General features: G+C 42.7%; 1 pseudogene; it reads left to right on the forward strand.

Moving 5' to 3' along the window:
• Positions 1-1119: 1119 nt before the first annotated feature.
• Positions 1120-4367, forward strand: LOC114922292 (annotated as a pseudogene).
• Positions 4368-7408: the final 3041 nt, after the last annotated feature.

Genomic DNA, 7408 nt, shown 5'->3' on the forward strand with positions numbered 1-7408 from the left:
GAATCTTAAAACTGGGGGGGGGATTTTTTTAGAGGTAAATATATAGGATGCTGACTGTGTTGTTCATCTGGAGGTGATTGTAGAAAAATCTCTGAGAGCCTTCCATGTAGAGGTTAAAATCAAAGATATTAATGATGACGCTCCTAGATTCATTCAAAGAAATATTTGTTTTGTTTTGGAAATAAGAATGCCTGGTTCTTTTCTTCCACTGGAGGGAGCTTTGGATGCAGATATTAGTCCAAATTCTCATGTCTTCTATACACTCAGCTCCAGTGAATGCTTTATTTTAAATGTCCAGAGGAAATCTGAAATTCAATCATTAGGACTCATTTTAAAAAACAGTGTTGATAGAGAAGTCAAGGCTTACACACGATTCGTTGCTTGTGCTCATAGATGCAGGGAAATCAGAACTCAGTGGCACAACACAATTGGTGATTTCTGTGCTTGATAACAATGACACTGTTCCTAGTTTTAAATATTCAGTTTATAAAGTGAGGTGTCAGGAAATGTTAAAAGTGGGCCATTAATAATCAAATTAATTGCTACTCATTTGAATAATGAAATCAATCAAGAAGTCACATATTTCTTTCAGAACTGTGTGCCTGCTAATTTGAAAAATATATTTACCCTAGGTTCTGTTAATAGAGAAATGAGAACAGTAGAAAAATTAGATTTTGAGACAGTTCACCAATACGAGAATCAAGCACAAGCTAGCGATAAAGGGAGCCATCCAGTCATGAGATATTGTATGATTTTGATTGATGTACATGATGTAAATGATAATGCCCCTGAGATATGGTTAAAATCTTTGTTGGTAGTGGTATCAGAGAATGCTGTCCCAGGAATGGTGGCCCTGATTAATGTCTTAGATCAGGATTCTGGAATAAATAGACAAGTAAGTTGCTCCATGTGTTCCATGTAAGCTGCTCCATGTGTCATGCTGGCTTTCCATTTAGGCTGGTTACTACCTTCAAGAATTACTACTTTCTAATAATGACCTAGCAGTTAAGACGCTGGGCTTATTGATCAGAAAGTTGGCAGATTGAGACGCAATACCCCAAAATGCAGGGTGAGCTCCCATTCCTGCCCCAGCTCCTGCCAACCTAGTAGTTTGAAAACATGCAAGTGGAAGTAGATATATAGGTACCACGTTGGTGGGAAGGTGAGAGTGTTCCGTGTATCTTGGTAGTCCTCGACTTACAACAGTTCATTTAGTGACTGTTCAAAGTTACAACAGCACTGAAAAAGTGACTTATTGCCATTTTTCACATGACCTTTACAGCATCCCCATGGTTATGTGCTCAAAATTTAGACGTTTGGCAAGTGATGATGGTCCATGTGATCACCTTTTGTGACCTTCTGATAAGCAAAGTCAATGGGGAAGCCAGATTCACTTAACAACCAGGTTACTAATTTAATGACTGCAGTGATTAACAACTGTGGCAAGAAAGGTCATAAAATAGGGCAAAACTCACTTAACAAATAGCTCACTTAGTAACATAAATTTTGGGCTCAATTGTGGTCATAGGTTGAGGACTACTTATAGTCATAACCACGGAGGTGTCTTTGGACAACGCTGGCTCCTCAGCCAGGAAGTGGAGATGAGCACCGCCCCCCCCCTAGAGTCGGACACAACTGGACAGGGGAAACCTTTCTTTTTTTAAAATAGGGGTGAACCTCTGGACAGGGAGCAGATGAGAGAATACAAACTGATGTAGGAGCCCAAGACCAAGAGATACCAGCCCTGCTGACCACCAGTAGCTTGATGATACATATTGGTGATGTGAATGATAATGCACCTACTTTTGCAGCCTTCCTATGCAGACCTTCTGAAGGAGACACAGCCACCTGGTGCTTGTATGTTTCTGCCTCAGATCCTGATATGACTGAGAATGCCTTGATTAGTTACTTGATAGATGAGAAGTTCTGGCCACTGCCTATTATCTCTCAGTACAGTCAGAGAGTGGTAAGCTATATGTCAAAGCAAGAATATACAGTATTTGCAGTGCACTGGATTTTGAGGAGCTGAAGCTATTGGAGTTTGAAGTGAGAGCCAAGGATACTGAACTGCCCTCTTTATGTGGCAATGTGACAGTACAAGTCTTTGTGATGAATGAGAATGATAGCATAGCAATAGCACTTAGCTTTATATACTGCTTCACAATGCTTTACAGCCCTCTCTAAGCGGTTTACAGAGCAACAAACTGGGTCCACATTTTACTGACCTCAAAAGGATGGAAGGCTGAGGCAACCTTGAGCTGGTGAGACTCGAACTGCCAAACTCCTGGCAGCCGGCAGTCAGCAGAAGTAGCCTGCAGTACTGCATTCTAACCACTGTGCAACCAGGGCTCATGATAATGCACCTGTTGTATTTGCACCTCTGCCAGTGCAAATACAACAGGTGTTTGGGGAAAAAACCCACCTGACTTGTTGGTATTCCTATCATGGATGAACAAGTAGTGGTCCAGATCCATGCTGTGGATGCTGAATTTGGCTACAATGCATGACTAACCATGAAATACATGAAAACTCCAGAAATTCTTGGCAAGCTGCTCATTATAGAGGTGAGATCAGTACCAATCATGCCTTTGTTGAGGAAGAAGTTAATTTGAGCTTTTATCTGCAATCTCACAGCATTCAATCTGTAGCCCTCTGAATAAAATCACTATGTTTCAGGCAAACACTAACTTTCTGTTACTTGTGACATGCAATCCACTTTTTGTGAGTTTCCAAACAGCAATCCTTCAACCAAAAACCCCAAGCCAAGGTTTGTTATATCAATCCAGTCAGTATCTGTTCTTCACTTGCAGAAGGATTAATGAGTCTTTAGGCTTTTGAGTTTTCTTGCTTATCTCAAAGCCTTAGATGATATTGCCATTCTTGTGGCCACTCTTTGTAATATCATTTCTTGAAAAGCAAAATGGAACTCCTGTCATTAGGTTTGCTGAGTCTTTGGTAGCACCTCTGTCATATTCCTGATTCATATGCATGGAAAACAACAAATCTGGCTAACACAGATTACTTTCTGTTCCCCATAGAAAAGTGTTACCAACTTCTAAAACACCAGCTTTATCTTTATACTGATAATAGTTATATACCATCTATTCTCTGAAGCTCCAAACATTTACTTCCTGTTCATCCTGGTCTCATCCTTCCCTAGAAACTCAAAGCGTAATCTGCAAAGGCTTGAAAGCTATTTCTGAGTTCCATCTATTGTCAAGGTCCCGGTTGAAAAGCCCAACGAAGTCATTGCGATTTCTAATGCAAAACTTTATTAGGCATAACATACCAGTATGATAGACGGAATACCAGCTCTGGCAATATGGGAAAAAGTTTATTAAAAGAGTAAAACCTTCCTTCCCCCTCTCTGACAGTTCAGGCCACATTGTCCAATTAGTCTTCAAGCTACTGTTATGAGAAGAAAATCTCCATTCACCAAAACAATTCTTCAGTGACCTCGGCTCTCACTCTGATATCAACCACCTGTACATTCCAAACCTTCTTCCGCCTCTCCCCCAAACTGTTGGCAAGCTAGAAGCATCATGGCAGTTTTAAAGCAAGGGATCTTCAGAGCTTGACAGGCTGGCCTCCTACAGAGTTTGGGGAACCTGGAAAATAAAATGAATACACATTATTACTTGTTAACTTCTCTTGCCCTGGTGCTGGTTTCTGGGGTTATTTAGTATGGAATCATTTTACCGAACAATCTGCTTTCACATTATGAGCTTTTATCCATCTAACTTCTGACATCAGACAGCCCTTCCATTGAATTAGATACTGCAATCTCCCTTTGTGAATCCTGGAGTCAAAGATCTGTTTGACTTCATAGTGAGTCTGGCCTTCTACCATTTTGGACACGGGCTGCTTTTCCCACTGGCCTCATACTGGACCCCTGAAATGGCTTCAATAGACTACAGTGGAATACTAGATACACTTTCCCTAATATTCTAGGTAACTTGAGCTCTATTATCACAGGGTTTATATCTTTCATAATGGGGAAAAGGCCTATGAACTTTGGACCTAGCTTCTTGCAAGTTTGTTTTAACTTGTGATACTTAGTGGAAAGACACACATTATCTCCTACATGGAGCATCCCCTGGGGAGCACGCTTCTTATCCTCCTGTTTTTTCTGACTCTCAGCTGTTTTGTTTAACACTTTCTTTGCCTCGCTCCAAACATGTTGGAACGAACTGACCCACTCAGTTAAGGTGCTCAAGGAGGGAGGCTCCTATGGGCATTCTGGCATTGACATGAACTCCATTCCCATGGTTAGCTTAAATGGAGTGAAACCAGTGCTGCTGTGCACTGCTTTGTTATACACCACTTCTGCAAATGGCAAAAGTTCTGCTCAGTTTTTTTGCTGGTAGTTGACATAGCAACGCAAGTACTGTTCCACCATTGTGTTAGCTCATTCTGCGGCCCCATTCATACTCGCATGAAAAGCTGAACTAAGCTCCTGGGAGAAACTAATCATCCTTACAAATTCCCTCCAGAACATAGCAGTGAATTGGACCCCACAATCTGAAATGATGCACTTAGGCACTCCATGAAGCTGGTAGATGTGGTTTAAAAACATTTTCACTAGTTTCTGGGCTGAGGGGAGCCCACAGCATGCGATGAAGTGGGCTTGCTTGGAAAAGAGGTCTATTACAGTCCAAATCACAGTGTTTTCCCCACTTTCTGGCAGCTTCACTATAAAATCCATGGTTATCTCCTCCCAGGGTCTAGCCAGGTCAGCCACTTGTTGTAACAGTCCTGGGCTTTCCCCTGGCAGTCTTTTACTGGCTGCACAGGTAGCACAGCTCCTCACATAACTTTCAATGTCCTTCTTCAGAGTCTTTAAGAACCCAAAGTAGCCAGCCTGCTTAGCATCATGGCTTCGCTGCAGAACTTGCAGTCGTAGATTTCCGAGAATGTACAGCTTGTCTCCCTTCCATGCCAACCCATCCCTCATGGTTAGCTCTCTTTGGTGAGCATCAAACCATGCGTTGGTTGGTAACTCCTTCCTCAGCTGTTGGGAAATGCATCGGTGGAGGGTGAGCTCCTCTTCTTCTCCTGCTGCCTGGTCATGGCTTGCACTGCTTGTTGTTTGGTGGAAATGATGGAACTCACTACCTCCTCCCAGGTGCTTTTGTACTATGGCATGGGGGATAGGGCATTGGCAAGAAAATTCTCCCCCCCCAGGAATGTACTTTAAAATAAAATCAAATTGCCCATTGGACTTATTTGGATGAGAGCTTACAGGGGGCCTTCAGTGCTTCTAAATTTTTATGGTCAGCCTACACCTCAAATGGGGTTTTACTCCCCTTTAGGAATTGCCTCCATGTCAGTAACACTCACCATACTGCAAAAGCCTCTTTCTCCCAAACAGCCCACTGTTGTTCTGTCTCATTCAGCTTGCGAGACGTGTACGAGCATGGTTACAAGGATCCCTCCTTATTCTGCTAGAGGAGGACTGAACCCACAGCCATGTTACTGGCATCTGCCTGACTCACAAAAGGTTCTCTGGATCTAGGTGTTTTAGAACCGGCTCAGCCACAAACAACGCCTTCAGTTTTTTGAATGCCACCTGGCATTCCATAGTCTAGTTCAAGGGTTGGCTCAGCTGGGATTTTCCCCTCCCTCTCCCCATTTTCAACAGTTCAGTGATTGGCAGAGCAATTTTTGTGAAAAAGGAGATGAACTGCCTGTAGAAGTTTGCAAATCCCAGGAAACTGCAGCTGCTTGCGGGTACAAGGGGCTTGCCATTCCAAGATGGACTTAACTTTCCCTGGGTCCATCTCCACCCCTTCATACAACACTCCATAACCTAGGTAATTCAGTCTGGTCTTGTGAAACTCGCATTTTGACAGTTCGGCATATAGCTTAGCATCCAACAGTTTTTTCATTACTTGTCACACAAGTTTCACATGCTCGTCCATAGTCTCAGTGTAGATGAGGATGTCATCCAGGTATACCAAGACCCCTTTATATAAATGTTCATGTAGCATCTCGTTTATGAGTTGCATAAATATGGCAGGGGGCCCCTGCAGTCCAAAAGGTATTATTTTAAATTGGTAGTTCCCAAGGAGACAACTGAAGGCAGTTTTCCACTCGTCGCCTTCCTTGATCCTCATTCGATTGTATGCCTCCCTCAGATCTAGTTTCATAAATGCTTTCCCCCTGGCTAAATATCCCAACGTGCCATTCATGAGGGGGAGGGGATACAGGTTTTCCCACACTCCATTGATCCCATGAAAATCAATGCACAATCTCAGTGACTCAGTGATTTCATTCTTTGATAATGTGACTAAATTAGTAGACCAGTGAAATGCTGTGAACATAGTATACTTAGATTTCAATAAGGCATTCAACAAAGTAGACTACAATCTACTTGGTAAGCTAGAAAAAGGTGGGATAGACAACATTACCACCAGATGGAATTGTAGCTGGCTGACAAACCATACTCAACAAGTAGTCCTCAATGGCACTACATCCACGTGGAGAAAAGTAAGCAGTGGGGAGCTTCCGGTGGCGAGGCGTCGCCGAAGGAGGCTTTTTCTTCAGCCTCCAGCCTGGGACTGCGTCAAAGACGTCAAAACAGCGTGGATCAGCTGTTTTGCGGCTCGGAACTTTCTCCCTGGGCGAAGAGGAGAAAGTGAGTTTGGTCTGGATAGGGGTTGAGTTCCCTAGTCCCCCCAGGAGCGATCCTGGGGGGATGAAGGTGAGAACTCCCCCGGAGTCCGGACCTCTTCTCCGCAGCTCGGTGTGTCTTCGCTCTTCGGAGCGAAGCTAGACGTCGCTGCCACTGCTGCTACATTGTGTCTGCTTGTGAGTAACTTTTGGAACAGACGGAACCTGACAGGGGATTTTTATTTTAGTTAAAATGTGACTTTAACTCGAAGATTTAATTGGGATTTTTGTTACTTGCTATAAGTGAAAGTGACAAGAAAATGGCTGCAGAAGCATTCCTTCTTTTTAACAAAAGGGAAACCTTCACTTTCTTTCCGGTTGTGGAATGATGTATTTTAAAGGATTTTAAAAGAATTTTTTTTTTAAGTCAAGCTTTTTTAAGTTTATACTTGCTGTTGTGATTTTTAAAAATAACTTGGCAGAATGGCTACAAAACGTACTGGAGTTTCTGCATTGCCTAAAACAGCTATCTCTTCTCCTGTTGTGCAAACTCAACAACAAAAACCTAGATCTCCCCCTCCAACACCTCCTCCTTCCATTACACTTAAAGATTTACAAGAGGCCTTAGCCAAGTCTTCATTGCAGACTGTGAAACAAACAGAAGAACTTTTGGATAAGAAAAACCAGGAACTTTGTGAAAATTTATCACATATTTTTCAAGGACTTGCAGCTCATATTGATCGTGTGGAGGGAAGAGTGGATGAGTTAGTGGAGAAAATGGAAGGAACAGAGGATA

Source organism: Protobothrops mucrosquamatus, unplaced genomic scaffold (assembly GCF_001527695.2).
Source record: "Protobothrops mucrosquamatus isolate PMUCROS unplaced genomic scaffold, P.Mucros_1.0 scaffold45, whole genome shotgun sequence".
Lineage (NCBI taxonomy): Eukaryota > Metazoa > Chordata > Lepidosauria > Squamata > Viperidae > Protobothrops > Protobothrops mucrosquamatus.